This window comes from Talpa occidentalis, unplaced genomic scaffold (genome assembly GCF_014898055.3).
Source record: "Talpa occidentalis isolate TD23 unplaced genomic scaffold, MPIMG_talOcc4v2.1 talOcc4.15, whole genome shotgun sequence".
Classification (NCBI taxonomy): domain Eukaryota; kingdom Metazoa; phylum Chordata; class Mammalia; order Eulipotyphla; family Talpidae; genus Talpa; species Talpa occidentalis.
In genome coordinates this window covers 18,889,391-18,915,745 of record NW_023601543.1, presented here as the reverse complement: position 1 = coordinate 18,915,745, position 26,355 = coordinate 18,889,391, and positions in this window count along the sequence as shown.

Sequence of the window (26,355 nt, the reverse complement as noted above, 5' to 3'; positions counted from 1 at the left end):
CAGCTTTTAGGGGGCAAGTTCAAGTTCATTTTTGGTTGGGACACTTGTCTCTACAAGCTAAAGAGAATCAATCAAAGAGAATAAATCAAAAGTTTCATTTACATTTAATCCTCAGGGCAGGCTCGAAGAAGGAATCTTAGCACAAAGAGAATGTTAAACTAACAAAAGTGGTACTAAGCTTGAAATTATGTGAGACAGGTAGGGGCCTTGAATTATTTTACTCATGTATGTGTGTCATTTTGAGTTAATTAGAGCTCCATGAAACAATATTGTCTCTTCTCTTTCCTGTCACATAATTGATATTTTTTCCTCTTTTTCAACATTCCAATAATAACTCAAGGCCTCAGAGAAGCTTCTTAGCACTTAGCTCACAGTTCCCCGCATAGCACATCATGCTAGCTGTCTTTTACCCCACCAGAGCCATTGTCTATGCTTCTCTATCATATGCTTTGACATAGGAGGGGTTCCTTCCCTGCCTGGCTTCCATTTGGGCTGAGCTAAAGAGGAGCCCCAGTAGGAAACTGAAAGGGAAAGGCAGTAAGGTCACAGTGTGTAGTCACCTGGTGACCTCCATGCACGGTCATCTTGTCCTGGTCGTATCCCTCAACAGACAGTCACCATATCTCTCAACATGGTCTGCTCTACTCCTCTCTCTTCTTCAGGTTCCAGCATATTCTCCACTATACTCTTTCACTTCATCTTTTGGGCCTAAGGTTGACAATAATTACTCCTCATTGCCCAGTAGCACTCTATGGTTCCTTACATCTCATCCATATCTTTTTAATTAGTTGCTTTATAAATAAACCCTCCTGTTAGTCTCCTAATACTGGTATTCCCACTCATTTCTATGGGACCCTGACAAATACATGTTCCAAAAATGTTTATGAACGAATGAATAATCCTTTTGGAACTAACATGGTTATAGTTTTCTCAAATGATCTACCAATCTCTCATCATACAATCACATCTCTTTGTGCTGATTCACATTTGCCTGGAATGCCACAAAAAGAGCATAAACATTTTATGGACAAGAGAAGGCTTGGGAAAGGCCACAACCTGGTATTTAATCTATATGTTAAGGTTGGGCAGACATTTCAGACCCAGGTGCTTGTCATTAGGAATAAACCCAACATAGCAGGAAGATCAGGGGATCTAAAGGATTGGAGAAAGGTAATAATCAGGAATCCACATGACCAGTTGGTATCAGGGAGCCTAATACCAAAATAACAGTTGTCTCTTAATTGGCAATTCATTTATTAATTCATGTGTTCATTCATTCAATTCCTTACCTCTCAAATAAACTTCACTGAGCACATGAAAAGTTTTGAGGTGAGTACTTGGGAAATCAACATGAAAGGGACACAGTTCTTACCCTCGGATTTTTAGATAGAAAATGGCAACAGAAAATCCAAGAAAGGCTAACATTTAGATAGTCCTTGAAGCTGACATTTTATTGACATGTGTGTAGCCAACAGGACACAGACACTGAGCTGTAGTTTGGAAAGTCTTCACAACATGGTGGGAGTAGCAGTAGTACTGACAAAATCAAGATAGGGGTCAGTCCTAGGGGAATAAGGACATTGGGCAAGCTACCAAGATAAGGTCTCTCGCAGGAAACAAGACATTCATAAGAGCCAAGATACAAAGTAAAGACTGGCTCTTAGACTAAAACAGTTGTCCAATTATCACAATGGAAAGGAAAGGTCAGAGCTAGCTTGGCAATAAAGAGACTTGAGGATGAGTACAAGAATATTAGTCTGGAACTGCTGAAAGCCTCTGGAAGGGATATATCGTACAGTCAAAATGAACTGCCTCCTGCTGCTAATGCATGGGAGGAAAGAGAGACCCTTCCCACAGAGAAGAAAAGAGGGATGCAAAGGTTTACCAACTCGCATCGTGTACATGGGGACTGGCAATCTACCTCTCAGAGGGAGGCAAGAATAGACCAGATAGCTACAAAAATGCCTTATTTCCTTGGAAAGCAGGACTTTGTAAGATCAGGGATGCATCAATTCAATAAAAAGAATGAAAATATGTTACATGAAATCAGTTATAGCATTTACTGGGTTAACGTAAGCTTATAGAATTTAATGTCTTAAATGTCCTTGAAAACTGTAAATTTCTCTTTTGAAAAATCATGCTAAGTCCACTGTAGGGACTTGCTATTTAAGTAAACCATGAAGCTAAACCTTTTGCAAAGTTGAGAATGTGTTATGTTTCATGAATAATTTTTCTCCCTGCTTATTGTGTATATTTGTGTATTAGATCCCCTTAAAGTGGGAACCTTGCCGGGTAATGTTGTACTGAGGCACCACTTGTGAGAACTCAATATGCCTCACACTCCAGACTCTGAATATGACATTTAAAGGGCAGAAATTCAAGGTTGCTTCCATTGCCTCACAATCCAAAGAAGAATGACAAAAATTTACAGAAAACTCATAGGTGTTCCAAGCAAAACAAATTTTTCAAACTCAGAGTAACCCTCAGCAACAGGGACTGAGACCAGGGAGTGTGTGGATTAGAGGAGACATCATCAGAGAAGCAACAGCAGCATCCATTTTTAGAACAAGAAGCAAAGAGAAGTGACGCAGCGTGGGCCATTACAAGTGTTTGAAGTATGAACAGAAGCCACTTATGTCGAGTTGAGCTAGTGTCTGAATTGAAGGTGAAAAGTGGGTAACAAATTAGATACATAAACAACAGAAGAGGTGTTAGACACAGATTCCCTGTAACCAAAGACAAAGAAAAGTCTGAAAAATTGGGAGCATGTAGAGTGACCAACTATTCCTGTTTGCATGGGATTAAGGGGTTTTGCAGAAGACAGAAACTTTCAGTACTAAGATAAGATAAACCAGGGATGGTTGGTCCCAGGCAGTAATGAGCCAGGTGGAGATGAAGATATGGACAGCACTTATCATAATCACTCCTAGAATCTGTAAATACTGTTTGATCACTATTCTTGTGCATTAGTTTCCTGTTGCTGTTATAACAAAATATCACAACGTAGTGGCTTAAGAAAACATAAATTTATTATCTTACAATTCTGGAGGACAGAAATCAGAAATGGGCATCATGGGCTAAAAGCAAGGTGGCAGCCTCTCCCTCTGGAAGTTACAGGGGAGTATCTGTTTCCTTGTCTTTTCCAAGCTCTAGAGGTACATTCCTTGCATTGCAGCTTCACAGCCTGCAGTGCAGCATCTTCAAGTTGCTCTACTTTTATATTTATATCACCTTCCATAATCTCTGGCTCCTACAAAGTCTTTGTGGTAACATTGCACCAACCCAGATAATCCAAGATAATCTCACCCTCTCAAAAACCTTAACTTGATCACATTTGCAAAACCCTTTTTGTCCTATCAGATAGCATCCACGGGTTCTGTGCAATGGTGCATAGACATACTTGGGAGGCCAAAAGACAAGTCTGGGTGTGGGATCAGTTACTCTACCTTTTGAGGTAATTAGTATATGCACATAACTATTCAACATAGCCAAATATTCCATAAAAGGAAAAGAAAGTGAGGGAAGATGTATGATTGAAAAGGAGATAAGGGCCTCCCCACCCTTATCTGCGGTGGCACAGCAGTTGAGCACTGGGTTGCGAAGCTGCCCACAGCCTCTGCAGCGCCGGTTCGATCCCCGGCCACCAAGCGAGGGTCCCACATGGGGCACAGACATCTCCTGCCACCCGCTGCTCCCCTCAGCAGTGTACTTCATCAGTCTGCCTGTTCTGCTCCCCAGTCTGGCTCTGATGAATTCTCTCACCCTCCCACACTTCTGACTGTACCCAGTACTTGTATAAATAAATAAATAAAATCTTAAAAAAAAAGAAAAGGAGATAAGCAGGGAAATTGGAAGAAGGTAGATGTGAAGTATGTGGCAAACCACTTGGTTAAGGGCTGAATCTGCATAAATTAGGAATGCATTCTAGAAGACTGGGGTCTGTTAGCATCAAAGATTGGTAGATTTTTACTGTTTGTGATCTAGTGAGGAACTAGATCACAATTCATTCGTCCAACATTTGTTGAGGTTCTGCTGTGTTCCAGGTGCTAACTTAAGCCTTTACATGATCACTCATTTAATTCTCTCAGAAGTTCTACAAAGCAAGTGTTATTATTCCTATTTGGAAGATGAGGAAACTGATGAAAAATTGTTCAATAGCTCATCCAAACATCACACGGTTGATAAGTGACAGAGCTGGGAATTAAGCCTGGGTCTTCTGCCTCAAAGTCCTATGTCTTTGTCAGTACAGAACAGGCATTTAATCACAGAGCCACACTTGAAGCTATTAAACTGCCTCAGTTTCCACCAATGATATCGAGTAGGTCTGGGTAAGTAAAGACTGAAATAAGCACAAAATTCATTAGACTGTTATATGTGTAGGTGCTAATTCTCCACATTCTAGAACCAACCCACAAAGAAACACTTCTTACAGGTAGATAACTTTACTACAGGTATACTACAGCTAGAACAGACTAGAAAAGAACACCTCTGGAAAATTGCTGGTCATTGCCTTGGCTTATATGAACTTAAACTCAAGACGAAATTAGCCCAAGAAATTAAACGATAATATTAATATTTGTGGCTCCCTGGTACTTATTTTATGAATGACTTCTGCATCTCCTTCTCTCCAAATGAAAAAAATAACTGTCCTCATTCCAGACATGGGTATAGTAATGAAGATTAAGAGGAGTGATTAGGAATCAAGTAACTTTCAGAATTTGATCCAAGTTAAATCATACCAAAGCTAATATCAAGAACATTCCTTTCCAGCTGCTCTCATTTCCTTTACAGAAACCAAACAAGGTACATTAGTTTTCAAAGATATAACCCCAAAATTCCCAGGACAAATATAATACAAGATCTGTACAGTAAGGAGAGGAACTTGGGATGACACACTTAGCATGAAGATGTAGGTAACTTGAAACAAAATGAAAGAGAGAAAAATGGTCAAATTTAAGAAACAGAAAATAAAAGCAATTATCTCTCTGAGCTCTTCATCCCACATAAGAAAAAGAAAACAGCCTGAGTAAGTGAGAACAAATTAAGCGATGGTTAAGAAATAAAATGGACTCCTGCAGTGAAGTGCAGAGTGACCCCAATCATCAGCCAAGAAAAGAATATAGCACAGGTCTCCTCTGTGGTTTCTCCACACGACATGGTCAATTCTAGGCTATCCCTTTCATCTTTAATCAGCCTTCTCCTTCTAGCAGTCACTCCTGCCCCAGGTCTCCAGTGCCCACCAACCACACTGTGCCAAGGGCTGCAGAATTCAATGTGGTTGAAACGGCCTTATGGGTGCACTCTCCCTGCCCTCAACACACCTTGCAATGGCAACAGAGAAGTAGTTGGTATCCAGTGAATATTTGCTTCTGCTTTAGGTCAAAGGAGTATCGCTAATGGGGACATATCAATGAAACTGTCTCAGAACTGAGATTCTAAGGCACAGTTAAAACCGTGAGAGTCACTAACTAGCTAATTAAGATGCCCACCCACCTGTTTCTTAATGCGTCAGACATGCCATATGAAATTGGCATGTCTATGAAATTTCCATGGTCTCCAGTTTCCAAGACATTAATTTTACAGATTTATTATGTAATAATTTTGTCTTTCCTTCTTTTTATTTATTATTGTTTAAAAATAATTTATTCTTTTAATTGTGTGACATTAGGTTTCTCCCATTAGGTATTGCCCCCATAGGGTACCTGCTCTCCCCCAAATCATCCTCCCACATTTGAATGTTAGATTACTGACTGGAGGGACTTCCAAAGCTTCACCAAAGAAAATAGCAGAGAAAGCAGTTTTGCTGAAAAACTGATGAGACACTATTAAAGAGTCACTGAAAGTGAAGGGGAGTTGAGAAAAAGATCATGGACTGCCCAGTAGGCCTAGCCCAGGTGCTAGTGGAGGAAAGAGGTGACGACAAGCTTCCTGAAGACCCCTCCTTAGGCTTGAGGGCTCCCTCTATTAGACGATCGCTAAAAATTCTATTTCAGTCAAATCACCTGCAGCCTGTTTATGGGAAAAGTCAGTAATAAATCTCCAAGCCAACTGAAAAAGGGTTTTGCTATATTTTCAACCAAACTTTTGCTATATCATGTGTCAGTGAGAGAGAAGGGCAACCTCCAGCAGGAGACTGACAGAACCCAGCTGAGCCTAGCATGTTATGAAACTTCAGCAAATCACTGTACTCACTCCGATTACCAGTCCCCAAATAAAATATTTCCTAATTATGGATAAGGGAGTCAGGGAGGTGGCTTTTTTCATTTCCATAACCTCAGGCAAGATTTTCAGCAAATCAAACCCATCTCAACTACATTCCCAGGATGAAGGCCTAGTGGGTCTTCTGCTGATTCACTCTCATCAGAGGCATGTTCTTTTAAAGCAAGATCTATTAGTTACACATCTTGGTGTCTTGTTTAGAAAATTGTCTCAGTTCCATGAGGAAAAAATGACATTTGGAGACGTAGGAGAATTTACAATGATTACCCTCATGCTCTGTCATTACCAGACCCTATATTCTCTTTTCTAAGTATTGAGGTAACATTGGCTTACAGCACTGCGTATGATTCAGAGGTATAGGATCACAGCAAACCTTTGATTTAATCCAACAAAACCACTTTTCTCTCCCTCCTTCCTTATATCTTCCTCTTTTTGCTCCTCACTCATTTTTTTTCTTGTCTTCCTCTTCCCTCTCCCCCTTTTCTCTCCCTCTCTGCATCCATTCTTCCCTCTCTTCCTCATTCCTGTCTAAATGATCATTTCTCATGGACTTGAAGTAAACTCAAATCTAGACTGACAGTGTGACCTTGGGCACTTTTTGCAGAAGTCTAGGCCTCAAAAATATCTACTGCACTAGATCTGACATAACTGGAAGAAATATAATTGGAAAAATAGAAAGGAAATACTATTCTGACGTAGAGTAGAACAGGATGACATGGAGAAATTAAGAAAGCTACGAGGGCCTCCCTGATGGTGCAAGGGGTTAAGTCTCAGCATTGCCAAGTGATTGGCAGCCACTGCAGCATGAGTTCTATCCCTGACCAGGGAGCTACGCACATGGTGCAGCAGACCTCTCCTGTCTCATTGGCTGCTCCCCTCAGCAGTGTATTTCAGACAGCCTGCCTGTTCTGCTCCCCACTCTGTCTCTGGTGAATCCTCTCCCACCCCTGTACCTCTGATCTATACCCCAGCTCTTGTATGCATAAACAAGATATATTACCATTGAACTAGCAAAGGCTTAACCGTGGCTCTGTAATAAAGGCCTTTTGAAAACTTCAATGTGTAACACAGTGGCCAGCTAGAAGGTAACAGAAGCAACACTTATCAACTTGGATCTTAGCAAGGCAGAATTGGAGACTGTTTCAAAAATGTTACTTCCTTCAAAGGTGTGAGAGAGAGAGAGAGAGAGAGAGAGAGAGAGAGAGAGAGAATGAGAGAGAGAGAGAGAGAGAGAGAGAGAGAGAGAGGATCAAAAAATAGGTGATATTTTCAAAGCAAGCAAAAAGAGTATAAACTGTTGAATCTTAACCACCTCCTAGTCACATGATTCTGGGTAAAGTGTCAGTGTATCAGTCAGGGTCCAACCAGAAAACCATTTTAGATACACTCTTTGAAACAGAGGATATTTAAGACAAGAAACGTATTACACAGTTGATAGAGAAGCTGAGAAACCAAATAGAAGACAGAGACAACCCAGAGATTAGCAACAGCAGGAGTTCACTGACACTTCTAGGACTGGAGAGGCAAAGAGAGGTGGTGTTACTGGAACCCAGGGGCCAGAGTCACTCAGAAAAAAAGGAGAATGATAGGCGGCCTGTCTAACGGAAGCTGGAACCACAGAGGAAAGGCAGCCATTGCTGAAGGTGCTGCCCCCAGCTGGAGGGGAGGAAAGGGTTGTAGGAAATAGCATAGCCCCTTCCTTCCTCCTACCCTTCACTCCCTTCCCTGCATCCTCTTTGACTGAACAATACCAGTACCTAGGTAGCACAGGAGCCTGAGAAATGTAACCTACAGAGGTCAGTGTCCCTGTGCCACCAAGTAGGGTAAGGGAAGGGCAGGCAACAGATCTGAGCGCAAACAAGTTAAGGCCTCCCCGGTGGCGCAGCGGTTGAGCACTGGGTTGCGAAGCTGCCCGCAGCCTCTGCAGCACCGGTTCGATCCCCGGCTGCTCCCCAGCCACCGGAGGAGGGTCCCACATGGCGCGCAGACCTCTCCTGCCACCTGCTGCTCCCCTCAGCAGTGTACTTCGTTCCTTCTGCCTGCTCTGCTCCCCGCGCTGGCTCTGGTGAATTCTCTCACCCTCCTGTGCTTCTGACTGTACCCAGAGCTTGTATAAATAAATAAATAAATATTAAAAAAAAGAATCAGCACACACAGTCCCGTTTACAAAGTAGGAAAAATGGCACCTACCTCCTGAGTTGTTGAGATAGTTTAACCAGATAGAGAAAATGTACAGCACCTGACATAGTGCCTGGCATAAAGGGGAACTCAATATGTGTGGATTTCCCTTTTTAGTTCTAAGGGCCCAAGAAAGTCGTGACTTTTTTTTTTTTTTTTCCCCAACATGCCTGGGTCCACCCAGAACTGAATACTGTTTGTATGTTGTTTCTAAGACAATATTAGGTAATGTTGAAAATTTTTGCTTCTGTTTTCATCTGTGCTAATTTTACCATTCCCTTTGACCAGACATGTGCTATTTTGCCAAATAAACTATATTCTGGCCTGATTTTCTTATCTGATATGTTAGTAGAAATTGATTTCTCTTAAGATATCAGCTTGCAATAGCAATGGTCCAGATCAAAAGGAGTTAATAAATTCTACTAGTGAATACTAAAAGGAGGCTTTTGTGATGGAAGAAAGTTCCTCAACAAAAGGCTAACCGAAGATAAATATCCCCACTGTCAAACACCAGCTGGGCCCAAAGCCTCCTGTTTATGTTAGAGAGACCTCTGTCTTATAAATATGTCCTTCAGTCTCATAGACCCGACATGAATATTTCAGCAAAGGAATTTTGGAAAACCTTTGCTAGCCTTTTCAGAAAATAAAAATGCAAAGATTGAGAGAGAATATTTAAGCCTCATGCATTATTTGTAATTTGAGATGTTGATCATGAAAGGAAATTTGTGTTTCAATTGCCTATGGGGCCACTTAAGAAACTCCCATCCGAAGGGACTGGAAAATTGTGAGACTTGAAGCTGCCATTGACATTTAAGCTAGACGTAGAGGAATGGTGGCTACAGAATGCAGTTTGTAGCAACCCTTTTAAAACTATTTGCTCTTCCTCTCTGTGCCTCTCCCACCAAACCTCAGATTCTCCAGTTGAGAATTAATTCCCAGAGCCAGGAATGTTACAGTAGGAAACAAAGATCACAAATGATTGACTCATTTTTCTAAAAGCTGAAGGTATTTTGAAAATTATAATAATTAAGGTTGCAGGAATCATTTACTAATATTTCTCCTGGACTTAACAAAAAAAAAAAAAGCAAACGAAGACTCACATAGAATATCAGCACTGAATTAGAGATACAGGGATTTTCAATTTTAGCATTAACAAAATAACTAGCTGAATAACTTTTTGCAGGTCACATGATTCCTATGACTGTCATTTTCAACCTATGCATAAGTCATGGTGTGAGCCAATAATGTCTAAGATTTCTACTAATGCCACTAGATTTCTAAGATTTCTACTTTGGCCACTAAATAAACATTTTATTTTGGGATTCAAATATATAATTGGGAAGTCAACCTGAAGGCAAAAAGTGGGGTGAGTAAGGGGAAAGGAGAGAATTGTTTACATTCCTGTTGAGCTAGAATAATGTTCATTCAACAAAAGGCTTAAATCAGCAGACTAGGTAGACAATGTCAGTAAGGACTTAGAAAGATCTGTCCTTGGGTTTAGCCAAAAGTTGACTCGAGTAAATATTGTCTACATGAAATGTCTGATTCCCAACCACTTTACCTTACCATGCCTTGGAACTGTCTTTGTGATGATGGAAAAATGAATAATAAAATGAATTTAAGTATTACAACTAATTATATTCTTTCCAGTAGAAAACAGTAAGATAAAACTGATCTTGTCAAGAGAGCCTTTTTTTAAAGATTTATTTATTTATACAAGCACTGGGTACAGTCAGAAGCACGGGAGGATGAGAGAATTCACCAGAGCCAGAGCAGGGACAGACCAGGCAGACTGATGAAATACACTGCTGAGGGGAGCAGCAGGCATGGCACAAGAGGTCTGCCGCACCATGTGGGACCCTCGCCAGAGGCCGGGGATCAAACAGGTGCTGCAGAGGCCATGGGCAGCTTCACAGCCCAGTGCTCAACCCCTGCGCCACCAGGGGAGGCCCAAGAGAGCAAGTTTTGATGGAAGAATAGGGAATGTTAGTGACAACTAACTTGGAAACCTACCAGGTATGTTTTCAACATCTACCAGTAGACAATGATCTATTTGCTAGGTTACTCCTATTACCCTGAAGAATCCCCTGTTGAAATGATCCTAACTTCCCACCACTATACCAGTTAGATAAATAAGGTTAGAACTTTGCTTTTTATAGTCTCCCCCTTCCTTCTTTTAGCCACCTATTAAAATTCCCCTGCCCTGTGTGCCATTAATTTAGGCCCATTCCAGATGAATGTTACCTAATCAAGCTAATCTGGTAACTCAATCAATGGATTAGTGAGCATTTACAGCATTATAGAAACATGAAAATATATTAAGAAATATTGTGTCATAGCTTAAAATGTCAGTTCTGGAGTGAAACAAATATTGTCTGATCTCAGATCTACCACTTTTATAAAGCTATGCAACCATGATGGTCAAATCATTTAACCTCTCTGTGCTTCAGTTTCCCCATCCTGAGCAACACAGAACTACTTACCTTACAAGGTTTTGTATTTATATTAAATAAAGCATCAATAGAATTCCAGGCACAGAGAAGATATCTGGTATCTTTTTGCCCCTTCCCTCCCTTCCTAAACTCTACTTTTTGCCCAAACAACTTATATGTTCTAGCTCTTAGTGGTCTTTTGTTTTAATTCCAGTGATCATGTTAAAAGCAAAATTTCATTATGCTGGCATGAAATCTGCCCAGGGGGTTAGGGGTATTAACCGGGGCTGTGACATGGTTCTATCTCCTGCTCCTAGATTCTCCTGGCTTTTTATGGCTTCAATAATCCAGCGTAGAGAGCCATCCAACATTTCCTGATTTGTGGAATACCTTTCAAGACATTTAATAAAGTCAATCAATATGTAAGGAACTGTGACAACAAGGGACAGTAAAGGGAGGTTCCTGAGCTTAAAGTCAGTCCAGGACAAATCCATTATTACTTTAGCATTCAGGAAATATTTAGGCTGGCTTCCATAGAGTGATAATAGCATACCTCTTATACATTTTTCAAAAATTGTACAGGGGCCTTTACCCCCTCAGAGTAGCTATTCTAAACATTTTCAAGCAATCTCACCCAAACCTTGGACACCAATAGAAAGGGTCAGATATTAGCTAAAAACACATTTGTTCATCTGGGCATTGCTAAGACAGCTAGTTGTTTCTTCCAGGGTTTAATTCTCACAAGAGCAAATTGTAATTTTCTGATGGGAGTTCAGGAGCTGGCTGTGGTCATCGCTTTTATCACTCTGTAGGTGGTTACAAATGTCAGTGTGCCCTCATGCCACCACAGGGGATGTATATCCCAATGGGTAGCACAGGGGAAATGGACAAGATTTTCAATGGCTGCTTATTAAAGACACACAATGGAATCATCCCAGGGCATGATATTGACCGTTTGGTCTTTAGTGCATGACTTTGCAGATCAATCTGCTGCTTTGATACAATTCATGTGACACCAAGCCTCATCTGAATGCCACAGCTGTGAAGACATTACAAGGGCTGATACTAAGAAATGCTTTATCAGTAAGTATCTCTCTTAATAATAAAGAAGATGAAATGTGGAACTAAGCTGACACAATCTTACCTCATTGATTTGAAAGATATGGAGAGGGCTACTGTTAATTAGTATAAGTTTAAATTCCATATTTATGAATCTACAGAGTTTTGGGACATTCAAACATTCTCCAGTGACTCGGGTCAATAGGAATCTAAAAGTAAAGAATCTTCCAGAAGGTATTTAATAGAGAAAAACATTTTCAATTAATTTTTGATGTTCTGATATATAGTTAAACCAATTAAGTGCTATGGACATTTTCCAACCCTGAAGCAAAGAGGGCTTTATTGGAATAGTTGGACTTGAGTTGGGCCACAAGGGGAGTCAGGACTTAGAAAAGCAAACAGGAGAGGCAATGAGTTTGCAAGTATGTTAGCTAGTCCTTCAAGTTCAAGGAACAAAGGCACAATCAGGTTAATTGAATGAGAAGTAACCTTCTAGTGTAAGACAACTTGAAGAAACAAAAAGTGTAGAAAATGGTCTCAGCAGCTCACAGTTAGGCACTGTGTAGAGCTGAAATATATTTTTTAATAATATTTATTTTTATATTCCCCATACAATTGCAACCCCCTCCTTCTGACCCCAATCCCTCCCCTCCCGCCACCCACCCCCCAAAAAGTGTCTCTGGTTCATAGTTTTTTGTTGATTTTGATTTTCACTTTCTTATAGTTATTCATTTTCCTGGTCCCTTATTTAAGTTCTCTAGATTCCTGCTATGAATGAGACCATCCGTATTTTTCTTTTTCTTTCTGGCTTATTTCGCTGAGCATGATCCCTTCCAGCGCCATCCATGTTGCTGCAATTTGCATGTGTTTATCTTTTTTGAATGCTGAGTAATATTCCATGGTATATATGTACCACATCTTCTTGATCCAGTCTTCTATTTTTGGGCATTTATTTTAGATGTGCAGTTTTAGTCATTGAAGAGCAACTCTGAATGTCCAACAAGTAATTAGACAAGTAGGCATCTATTATTTTCTTTGTGCACACACAAAGGAAGGACCATATGAAGACACAGTGAAAAGGTGGCCATTTGCAAGCCAATGAGAGGAGATCAAGAGAAAGTGAACCTCATCATTACTGTGCATCTTTAACTATTTTTAATTCGTCTCTGTTTTTCTTGCTATGCTTGCATCTTTACATCTTTCTACTCTCCTACAAATAATTTGGTCAACTACCTCTCTGCTTGTTTGCAGTTTCTGATTATTCTAGCCCAACCTGTCTCTAGATACTTGCCTACTCTACAATCTACTGACACTCTTGGTGGGTATTGCTTACGTGTGCCACAAGACAGAGAATCTAAATGGGCTGGCCTTCACTATCTAGCTTAGAGAACTCCTTTTAGGAGGTGCCTTATATAGGAGAGGCTTATTCTATGTCACCAATAGATCACTGACCCATCTAGATGGTTGAGTTTGGTTGGGTAAGGAATAATCAGTTGTGTCTGGGATGGTAGGGTCCTTTGATGCAAAGCATTGTGGTGATCCATGAGCAAGTTCTCAGAAAGACCCATGTGAATGACTTCCCACAGGGGATAGTATATATGATCCCACCACTCATGGCTTACCCACCAGGCTGGAAATAAAAGCAGCAATTAATACATATTTGGAAAATAACAAGTAGATCAGTGTAATGGTTTGCTAGAACTGCCATGACAAAATCTCTAAGGCTAGTTGACTTAAACAACAGATATTTTCCTCACAGTCTGGAAGCTAGATATCCAAGATCAAGATGTCAGCAGGTTTGGTTTTTCCTGAACTCTCCTTGGCCTGCCAATTTCAACCTTCTCACTATATCCTCACATGGTCTTTCTTTTGGGTGTGCACATCCATGATTTTTCTCCACATGTTCAAATATCCTCTAAAGACAGTTGGATTAAATTAGGACATACCTTAATGGCCTCATTTTTTATTTAATTCCTTCTTTAAAGTTACTATGTACAAATATAAACAATCTGAGGTAGCAGAGATTAGGGCTTCAGCATATGAATTTTGAGAGATACAGTTTAGCCCGTTAACAGTCAGCTTTCCTAAAGATGGGGGAGGGAATAGAGAAAGGAAATAATGTTTGTGAAGCACTTGCTATAGAAGGTACTATGCTAGGTGCTTCTATAAAGGTTTTTCTTGTTTAAATCTCAAAAGAAACTCCCATGAGACAGGCACTTACTATCTGAATTTTATAGAAGAGGAAACTGAAAAGCAAATAGTTTATGATTACATAGTAATTGAGATGAAATTCAACTTCAGATGTGAATTATTCCCAAGCTAGTGTTCTTGCTATCACATATTGCTACCTCCCAGGGCTACTTAGAGGGATGCATTTGGTCATGCAGGAAGTGACTATATATTGCCATTCATTGCATTACATATTGTTATACATTGACATTTGAAGAAGGCTTTAAATGTCAGAGTGACAAGTATGATAGAAAATCATAAAGTATTTGAAGTGAGAAAAGAGGATAGTGGTATGGAAAGTGACGTTTCAGGGAAAATAGTAAGAGCTAACTATTATTGAGTAGTTAGCATGTATCAGACATTACAGTAACTGCTTTATCTGAATTACCCTATTTATTCATCACAGCAACCTCATGAGATATGTTATTATCTCCATTTTACAAAGAAAGAAATTGAGACAGAAAGATTAAGTAACTTGCCCAAAGGTCAGACAATTTGTAACTGATAGAGCTGGGATTTGAACACAAGAAGTATAGCTCAGAGATAATCTGGCATATAGTATAAAGAATAAAATATAGAAAATAGAATCTGGACATAGGGAGACCAATTTGGAGGTTATCATAAAATCTAGGTTCAAGATGATGAGTGCGAGATCAGAGTGACAGAGGTAGAAAAGAAAGGGAGGGATCGAGGTGAGAGACATTGATGAAGGATCTCTGCCTCTCGCTGTCAGGAATGGGACATCTTCAGAGATGATAGTGTCACTCATTTGCCAATTCTTTCAAAAGCCACCCGTGAGTTTTCTGCATATTCGTTTATGACATAAACAAAAAGAAAAAATAATAGAGTCCTGCAGGTGTATTTCTCTAAAGCAATAGCTTAAACTCACATGACAGGTTCCTTCCAATCAAAAGGTAGCAATTTTCTTATCTTAAAGGAGAGAGGCACTTATCCCCACCAAACAAGAATCTAGCTACCGCCTATTGTATTTACCGGTGACTTATACACAATGGTTGCCTTAGCAACAAGGAAATAACTTGGTTGTTTGAAGTTAAAATGAAATTTCTAAGATTTCAGGAATTATATTCTAAAAGGGATGCATTTTGCCTAGTATTAAAATAGAAAATCAGAAGTACTTGGGAAAAGATAGTGAAAGTGGTTTTTATGAATGTTGATGTCCTCCAGCCTAATCAAAGGCAACACATTTCACAAAATTATGGAGACTATTTCTTTGGAAAAAGTTTAGAAACTCGATTAATTGTTGACTGATAATCTTTAAAATAGCTGTTTGTCATAGAAAAATGCCCATCATTTTGTCCCTCCCACATGTTAATCATTCATTTGAAAATCAAAATGAAAAGGGAAGGAAACAAATAATAAGTGCCTCTTACCTAGGTGCTTACACGTATATGTTCCTTTTTTTTGTCTAAAGATTGCTTTTATACCATGCATTCCACCCAATCGTTTTGTTTCCTGCCTCCAGGGAAGATGTTCCCTAGTGAACCGAGCTTACTTTGGTAGAAAAACTGGGAGTCAAGTCTATTCAGTCCATCACGTGACTTGATTGGCATTGGTGGATGGATGCAGATCTAGCAGCACTTGGGTAGCTTGGGGTGCCAGGGACCTAATGGACAAAGCAGTCAGAGCCAAAAAGCAAATTATGTTTGCCAGCATAGACTGCAAGAATACCAGAATAATACTGAGTCAAACAGCTCTGTCAACACTTGATGCCACACTGTTGATACCCTAAGATGGAATGGATAGAAAGTGAAGGGCTGTCTATCCTCCAAGGCCTCTGTGGGAACCTGGGAGTGTGATTAAGAGATGTTTTAACTATGATACCTAGCAAATTATTTTAGCAAATTATTTTAGATGAGCATCTTCTTTACCTGCAACTACTTAATTTATAAAATGAGTGATTTTTTACAGAAAATCATAATCTGGAGGACATATTTTATCAAATATACCAATTCCTAAATGCTGGGAAATACTACTTACCTGGATATTGGGGGAGGCATGAAGACTAATTGTGCTTTTTCTGGTTGTATATCTTCTTTACTTTCTTTACAAGACAGCTATTATCAGGACTATTCATTGTAAAGCACTATTATTTTAAAGAGAAAATCTTGGCTTTTCCTCCCCCAGGCCAAATTCAATAAGAATCATTGCCATCATCTTTAGTCTATGTGAAGCCCCTTGAGCAAGATCATCCATCCAAAAACAACAAAGTGCCCCCTCTCTCAGCTTTGCTCTGCTCAATGTTCTGAGTCCCACCCATGAAATTATAACTGGTCCTTCAGCACTTAATTTTACTCTCCAGCCGTTCACAATATTTGTTTTCTCTTGCAGGAAAAATCATTGCTAGCAATAAATTTCAAAATGCTACCATGCATTTAAGAAGCAATGTTTTGCCAAAATGAAATCAAATTCTTTGGAATCAGGCAGTTCTGGATTTCAGCCATTTTAGTCCTTGTGTGAACATTAACAATTTAATCTCTGCATCTCAGTTTTTTCACCTATAAAATGGGAAAAATAATACATTGCCTCATAGGTAATTCCTCTAATAGGTGCAGATTAAATGACACAATCCATATAAAGAATTTAGCACAGTACTAAGTATTCAATGTAATGTTAGACATTAGAATATTAAAATATTGGCCCTATGCAGAAGAGCTAAAAAGATACTTCTCCAAGGAGGAAATGCAGATGGGCAGAAGACGCGTGAAAAAATGCGCAACATCACTTATAATCAAGGAAATGCAAGTCAAAACCACAGTGAGGTATCACCTCACACCAGTAAGAATGGCCCATATTTAAAAAAATTAACAACATATACACCATGGAATAAACACATGCAATTTGCAGCAACATGGATGGAGCTGGAAGGGATCATGCTCAGCGAAATAAGACAGAAAGAAAAAGAAAAATACCGGATGGTCTCACTCATAGCAGGAATCTAGAAAACTTAAATTAGGGACCAGGAAAAAGAATAACTATAAGAAAGAAAATATCAAAATCGACAAACAACTATGAACCAGAGACACTCTATGGGGGGTGGGGGGCGGGGAAAGGAGGGCTTGGGGTCAAAATAAGGGGGTTGTAATTGTAAGGGGAATATAAAAATAAAATTTAAATGATAAAAAAATTTACAACAAATGCTGGTGAGGATGTGGAGAAAAAGGAACACTTTTACACTGCTGACGGGAATGCAAACTGGTCCAACCACTCTGGAAAGTTGTGCAGAGGATGCTCAAATTACTAAAAATAGATACCATATGACCCAGCACTTCTACTGAGGAAGCTACCCAAAGTACACAAAATCATTAATTCAAAAGGAAACCTACACTCCCATGTTCGTTGCAGCACTATTTAAAATAGCTAAGATATGGAAACAACCTAAATGTCCAAAAACAGATCAAGAAAATGGGGTATATACACACAATGGAACACAACTCAGCAATTAAAAAAAGATAAACTCATGCCATTCACAGCAACATGGATGGAGCTGGAAGGGATTATGCTCAGTGAAATAAGTCAGAAGGAAAAAGAAAAACATCAGATGATTTCACTTATAGGAGGTATATAGGGAAATCAAACAAATGGTAGGGAAAGATAAAAGAGAGAGAGAGACAAAACCAGTAGGCAAACTATAAATCAGAGACATACAGAGGGGGAGGGAACGAGGGATCAAAACACAGGAGGGAAAAGCACAAGAGAATGTGGTGATAGTTCTCAGGTGATTTGGTGGTAGGAATTTTATGTGGATTATACCTAAAAGGAAAAATCAAACATTATACAAAAATGAATAATGATGTAAAATATTTAAAAATATATTTAAAAAAATAATAAATATTGGCCCTATGTATAACATTCACCTTTTTCCTTTCTATTTTTCCTTCCATTACAGCAAAGCATAATGAATAATGAGAACCAATCAGGTGTCCATATTTTCTCATGCTACTTCAACTCACAGCAAGGCAGCCCCTCGCCTGCACCTTGGGAAGCTAACTAAAAACTGATTTTGGCTTAGATCTTCATATTTGTACATCAGTATGATGCATAGCTCCAAGCTTAATCATTCAGATACAGCAGGTTCAGTTCTTGGGGACATTACTATAGAAATACAGCAGCATGAATCTCCTGGTCACAGACTGAGACATACTTAAAAAAAAAAAAAAAAAGTATCCTCTTCTGAGCTACCATTTTTCCTAATGAAAATTTAAATGAGTTATGTCCAGGTAAGTCTGGAAATTTCTCAATTAATTCATGTTAAATCCTCAATCATAATCACAATTTTTCCCTATGTTTCACTTCTTCCCTAGGATCAAAAATCAGCTCTGGGGATGTTTGGGAGTAGGGAACTAAAGGGAAAACCACTGTGTTGGCTTTGCTTTTTCCCCCCTCCAGATATAACTCATCACATCTGTTCCTAGACACACATGTTGTATGATGGGGCCTTGAATTCTGTATTAGTTTTCAGTGACTGGTTAACAAGCTACCTCAAAACTTCATAGCCTAAAATAACAACCATTTATTTAACTCACAGCTCTGTGGGTAAGCAATTTGGGCAGGACTCAGCTGGACTCGTTTATGGATCTACAGGCAGCTGGCAATCAAGAGCCTCATTCACATGTCTGAAGATTGGCTGGCTCTCAGTTGGGACGAGAAAGTAACCGGACCACATGTCTTTAGTAATCCAACAGGCTGATCACAAAATGGTCAGGAATTCCAACAGAAGCAAGAGAAGGCAAACAGCAATATGTAAGCACTTCAAGTTATTTCTGCGCCACCACATTGAATTTTTTAACTCACTTTTTATTGTATTAGTTTTCACTGAGGTAACATCACATTTTATATTGCTTTATTGACCAAATCAAATAGCATGGCCAAGCTTCGAGTCAATGTAAATGTTGCTATCAGGAGTATAGAAAGAGGGGCCTCTCCTGGTGGTGCAGCGGTTGAGCGATGGGTTGCGAAGCTGCCCGCAGCCTCTGCAGTGCCAGCTCAATCCCCGGCCACCGGCTAGGGTCCCACAAAAAAAAAAAAAAAAAAAAAAAAAAGAGTATAGAAAGAAGAAGATATGAATAAATTAGATGTCATCACGGCATCAAAGTGCCACAACTGGCAGTTGCTTGTTTTGTGGATATTTGGCTCCCACTTAGCTCTCTTGTGCTGATGAGTCAATGAGAAAAGTATTACAGATACCAACCACAGTAAAAACTGTTCAAATCATAAACAGATTCCTCTCATCCTGGCTAAGACATCCTAGAAACATATCAGTTCTTTTTCTTTCTTTCAGATAATTTCCCACACTCAACTGAGGCGCATGTAGGATTTTTACATGGTCTCCCCTGTCTCTAGAGTGTTCAGAAAACTTAAGAGTTGGGGGTCGGCAAGTGATAAAAGTAATGGAGACTTATCTTTGATCTTTTTTTGTGCATTTTTATTTTATTTTATATATTTTTTACAAAACATTTTTCATTTTTGCACAATGTATGAATTTTCATCTTGGTTATAGTCCCCATACAATTCCCACCCCTTGTTTTGATCCTACTCCCTCCTCCCGCCAATACATAGTGTGTCTCTGGTTTATAGTTGCTTGTTGATTTTGATTTTTACTTTTATTGCGTAGACTTACCACACATTACAACTCAGCTACCTGAGACTGCTGCATCGGGTTGAAAGGAAGTTAATTGCTCAACCAAGTTTCCCAGCTCACTGATCCCTATTCTGCACATAAAGAATAAATTTTTCCTCTTTTAATTTTCTCATGTTTTATCATCCCTCAGATTTGGCCTAACAGGATGGGTGGCAGAATACAAGAACCCACAAGTACATATCTCTCTTCCCACCTCTCCAAAACCCTCTTCTCTTGTCATTCCCTGCTTTATAGGTCTTTGAATATTTTTTTCCTCTGTTTGTGCATGTTTTGCCCATGTGTTGTGTGTGGGGAGAGTATGAACAAGGAAGAGAAACACAATTCCAATTGAGATTGTATTTTTATTACTTTTTTCTATGTACATAAAGCTGTGTGTTTTTTTTTATTCAGTGGCTAAAAATTTTCCACCTTCATTCTTGGGGTTTATCCTATTAACTACTGTCTGAATTCCAAATCTTTATATTGCTATTCTGGATGCACATTCTTTCTGGTCAGAGATTTAGTCCATTCTGAATTCTTCCATAACCAAAAGCAGAGCCTCCACAGAGCATAAATGAGCCTTGTAGGGATTTGCATAACTTGATGGGGGAAGAAATTGGGGGAACACCTATGTTGAGGAGTCCAAATGTAATGATTCACTAGAGAGAAAAATGTAGAGACACAATATATTGAAGTATTTTTTTTAAGATTTATTTTTATGTATTTATACAAGCACTGGGTACAGTCAGAAGCGCGGGAGGGTGAGAGAATTCACCAGAGCCAGAGCGGGGAGCAGAGCAGGCAGACTGACAAAATACACTGCTGAGGGGAGCAGCGGGTGGCAGGAGAGGTCTGCGTGCCATGTGGGACCCTCCTCCAGTGGCCGGGGAGCAGCTGGGGATCGAACCAGTGCTGCAGAGGCTGTGGGCAGCTAAGCAACCCAGCGCTCAACCGCTGAGCCACCGGGGAGGCCCAATATATTGAAGTATTGATGAAAGGTTTTTCATTCTTTTTATCCCTCATTACCCCCTCAACATTTCCCATTAAAAGTAGACCTTGATGCTGAGACTTATTGCCTCAGGCAAAGGACCCAATGCATGAAACAAAGAGTCTTATTCTTGGAGTTTACTTTGCAAATAAACTTTTGAAACCCTTGGCAGAGCCTCTATCTCAAGAGATAAGGCTTTGGATTATAAACTCTAAGATGTTTCAAAAAGAGAAAATGGTTTTGAGTTTAAAGAATTTAAAGACTTAGTGCAAAGACCTACAGCACAAAGATCACCTCATAAAAAACAGATTTGGTAAGAATTTATGATGAAAGAAGGGCCCATTTCTTACATCCCAAATGAAATGAAGTTAGATTGGCTGAGGAAGGAAAGAGAGCTAAGATTAATTCCTGGGAAGAAGGGTGATGGAAACCCCAGAACCATTTAGGGACCATAGAGACATGTGCTTTCCTTCCCTGAAGAAATTCAAGAAGGCAGTCAGCCTCCAAAAATGGTAACCAGACACATCTAGATAGAGGACAGAAAGTCTTCCAAATCTCCTAAGACTAAGACATTGAGGGTGATGGGAAGATATGCCAAAGTAATCTGTGTCCTCAAGAAAGAAGGAAAAACAAACCAATAAAAATACTTTAGAAATCTGAATGTAGAAATGAGGCTAACAGAAGGGGTGGGTAGAAGGGAGGAGAGTGAAGTGGGGAGGGGGCACAATGGACTATGGCGAAAAACTGTGGGCATCTTGGTGGTAGGTGTGGTGTGTGACATGCATCTGAGGTGTGATCCTATGCCTCTGAATCACACACAGTGTTCTAAACCAATATAACCGCAATAAAAATAAACTACCAAAAACATATAAGAGTTAATTGAGTATCCCTAATTAAAAAAAAAAAAGACAACAAATGGCTGAGAGATATATAGCGGCTAGAAAGGACCATGTAATTTTAACAAGAAAATACCAGTAGTGAATTCCATTTCAACAGTGCAATATACAGGTCTGGTTGAACTTGGAAACTACAAGACACTGTGGTAGGAACAAAGACCAACAGCCCAAATATAAGATAGGCTACATGTTGGGTCACAAAAAAAGTGTCATTAAATTCATGATGATTGAAATCATATCAAGTATCTTCTCCGATTATAATAGTATCAAACTAGAAATGAACAACAAAAAGAAAGCCAGAAAAATATCTAGTGAGTGAAGACTGACCAACACACTACTGAGTGACTATTGGGTTAATGAGCAAATCAAAAAAGAAATTTAAAAATACCGGTAGATTAATGAAGACATGACCTACTACAACCTATGGGAAGCAACAAAAGCAATAAGAAGGAAGTATATAGCAATACAGACCTATAAGTTAATTTTATTATCTGATAATTCTGGAGGTCAGAAGTTCTAAAATCAGTGTGTCAACTGGGCTGTGTTCTATCTGGAAGCTCTAGAGGAGAATCCACTTCCTTTGCTTTTTTTATCTTTGCCTCACAGCCCCTTCTCCATCTGCCAGCAGCATAGCCTCTTCAACTCTTCTCTCCGTCCCCTTTCCTCTCCTCTCCCCATCACATCTCTTTCCTGGATTCAGACTCTCCTATCTCCTTCCTTCCTGATAAGGACACTTGTGATTATGTTGGCCCCACCCGCACAATCCAGGATTGCCTTCCCAGCTTAATTTGGTCATTTCTTGATCCTTAATCACATCTGTAAAAATCCCTGTTATCTATGGTAACATTGTCAGGTTCCAGGGATTAGGATATGAATATCTTTAAAGAGCACTTATTCTGGCACATCACACAGAATCATCTGAGCTATGATCCAAGGCCCAGGAAGCCTCACCCTTTCATAGACCACTTCTGGTAAGGACCCATGGGGCCAAATGCCTAGGAGCACAGTCTTTTTACATAAAATTAATGGTCAAAGCTAATTGTTAGCCATTATGCAGATATGCCAGAATCTGTACTGATTAGTTAGGTCTATGCTGTATCAGTTGTTAAATATTTTGATTATCAGTCCTGGTGACAGTGACAAGTTGAAAAGTGCCATCCTGATGATGTGAGCAATTAGAGTAAATCCCTTGAGCAAGGCAGACTACAGAGCTAAATGGGCTGAATAAGGCAGAGATTAGGATGATTAGGTGGGCAAAGGAGGTAAATAAAAATGATTATATTTCTTATACATATGTCTTGGATAACATCCAAAATAGACTAGTATTTTCAGCTATTAAAAAGCATGTAGTGCATATTTCCCAAGTTCTCTTTTCTATGATTTCTAAAGACAATTCCCAAGCCCAAGGAACATATTCATTCAACCATATTTATTGAGTGTCTGCTCAATGTTAGCAGTTATTCTATATGCTGGAGAAGCAGTGCGAGCAGAAGCAGATAATCTGGCACAGGGTTCTCAAAATTCAATGTGCATAAAAATTGTGTAACTAAATGCAGGTGCTAGGACTGTGCTAAAAAGACAGGTTCCAGAACCCCCCACCTACCCAGAGTCTATTCAGAGGGTTTGTAGTAAGGGACATTTGCATATTATAAATTATATACAATTGGCAGTGGAAATGTTCTTGTGAAAAGGTCTCACTTACAGAGAGGAGTGCACCATGGTGGAAATGTCATAAAGGAATCCTCAAGGCTAATCACTTACCATCTGTCTTCATTTCTCCTGACCCATTCCGTAAATTGGGTCATACAAATTACAGTGAAACCCAGTTTATATAGATGCTAACATGTCTGCTTTCTCCACTTGAATTCCCAAGTCATCACTTGTTAATTTTGATCAACACGATAAATCTTGTATCATTAGCTGTCTATTTATTTCAATGACTCTTGGACTAGTCTAGATCAGAAAGTACTAAGTAACTAGTCTCTAGATTAGAAAATACTTTTCATCATTTTAATTAATAGGCAGACTGATCATTGTGACTTTCAAGTATTATGTAAAACACAGACTGTATTTTATTATCGTGGAGGTCTAATTTGTCTTGATGGCTAGGGCACTGAGGATGTTTGACATGCCTAGGTAAAACTGACAGATTCTTCTATGGGAAACTGGCCCATGCTCAGTCATTAAGTTGACAGTGAAGCACGATTCCACCTTGCTAGCTATCATTGTTTAAACCAGATGTGGAAACCTAAACCAGCCTTGTTCAGTCATAGACTTGTAACTGACCCATGGCATGGCCTGGTATAAAAAGATCAGCCATAAAGGAGATGAGCTTACCCAATCATTTCCTTTTTTGGCAATATGAAATAAAAGTCACAAAGGGAGGGCCTCCCTGGTGGCGCAGGCAGTTGAGCACCGTGCTGTGGAGATGTCTGCAGCCTCTGCAGCACGGGTTCAATCCTGGCCGGCCAGCGAGAATCCCACATGGCATAGCAGACCTCTCCTGTCTCACCAACTGCCCCCCTCAGCAGTGTATTTTGTCAGTCTGCCTGTTCTGTTCCATGCTCTGTCTCTGGTGAATCCTCTCACCCTCCTGTGCATCTGGCCTGCACCCAGGTTCTTGTATAAAAATAAATAAATCTTTAAAAAAAAAAAAGTCACACAGGGAAATTGTGAGTTAGCGCTTGGAACTGAGCTGAAAGGGTATTATGAGGGCAGATTCACATTTTTGTACAATGTGGAGATTACACCACTGGGGCAGGGGAAAAGAATTTGAAGAAAAAGAACATATAATTAAAAATTAGTCACAAGACCTGGAAAGGACTCACCAAGTGAGGAGCCATGAAGCTTAAACTCATAAATTACCAGTGTGCTAAGACCAACAATGTACCCATTGGTGAAAGACAAATGATCAACTTTCAGGAATTTTGCAAGCTTGTTGCTATCATGTTGGTATCTTGAAATCAGTTATGCTAGGACTATTCAAACCAGTGAAACTGGCAAATGTGACAAATCTGGGCATTCTTCCTGTCCTCCACCCAAAGAACTAGTTATTAAACATTTACCAGTACATCCCTGCATAAGTTCTTTAGTGGAAAATCCACCTCTGGCCATTTGGCAGATTTGATTGGTGAAACAGCTACTAGGAATCATGTGTAAGATGAGTAAGCAGAAGATGCAAGAAGAGAGAAGAAAATGGAACAGGCTCACGGAGAGGCTCAAAGAGAACAGGCTCAAAGAGATAATGAGAGAGGAGCCACCCCTGAGAAAGAATCCTCCATTTGAGATGGTATTTCAGTTTCGATATCAGTTCCAATGAAGCCTGGCTACCACCTTTTATCACTCAAGTCTCTCTCCCTTTAGCCTGAGTGGACCACTACTCATTGAAACCAAAACAATCTTTAATCCACAATACTATTAAGACTAGGAAAAAATCAAAGATTCTTTATTAAATTCACTTTTCAGTTCCAGACTCTTACCCAAGTCAAGAGTCTTACAAATATGTGCCATTGGGCGGGGGGTAGGGGGGCGGGATAGTGGATAGCACATAGCAAATGCACTTCTTGATAAGTAACTGCTTTGAATATTTTTTCAAGTTTCAAATGTCTTATATTTTCAGATGAAGATTTGAGTTCTTACAAGTCTTAAGTTTAGAGAAGTTGCAGTTAAAGATGCACATTTGGGGGCCATTGGTTATAGGCAGTATTGAAAGCCATGGGAGTAGATAAAATCAGTTAGAGTATACGTAGCCAGTTGGTGGTGAGAAGGTAGGCTGGCACTGAATTCTGGGGCATTTCTACATTTAAAAACAGGGCAGAGGAAAAGAACCAGCAAAGCAGATTATGAAAGAACAGCCACTAGTTACAAGGGAAATACAATGTCCTAGAAACCAGGAAGAGAAGGGGTTTCAAGAATAAGGTCGTACAGTCAGCTGTCAGATATTTATGAGAGGCTTATAAAGATGAAGATTAAAAATTGGCCACAGGATTTGTAAATGAAAAGTACCTATAGTACTGAAAACAGAAGCCTGATCGTGGTCAGTTGAAGAATGAAAATGAGATCTGAGGCAATGAAGGCAACACCTATGAACAAATCTTTTAAAGAAGTTTTATAATTAAGGGGAGCAGAAAATGGAGTGGTATTGAGAGGGAGACCAAGAAAAAGATAGGAACATGTTTGTCTAGGCAGGGAATATTCCACAATAAAGGGAGGATTGGTGATGCAGAAGAGAGAGAGGAAAATGGCAAGGGAGGAGTTAGGAGCAAATGGGGTGCAGAGCACATGAAAAGGGGCTGCCAGGTGGCGCAGCAGTTGAGCGCTGGGTTGCAAAGCTGCCCGCAGCCTCTGCAGCACCGGTTCGATCCCTGGCCACCGGCAAGAGTCCCACATGGTGCGCAGACCTCTTCTGCCACCCGCTGCTCCCCTCAGCAGTGTACTTCGGTCCTTCTGCCTGCTCTGCTCCCTGCTCTGGCTCTGGTGAATTCTCTCACCCTCCCACGCTCCTGACTGTACCCAGTGCTTGTATAAATAAATAAATAAATAAATCTTAAAAAAAAAAAAAAAAAAAAAAGAGGCAAGGAAGGGCCTCCCCGGTGGCGCAGCAGTTGAGCGCTGGGTTGCAAAGCTGCCCGCAGCCTCTGCAGTGCCGGTTTGATCCCCGGCCGCCAGGAAGGGTCCCACATGGCGCGCAGACCTCTCCTGCCACCGGCTACTCCC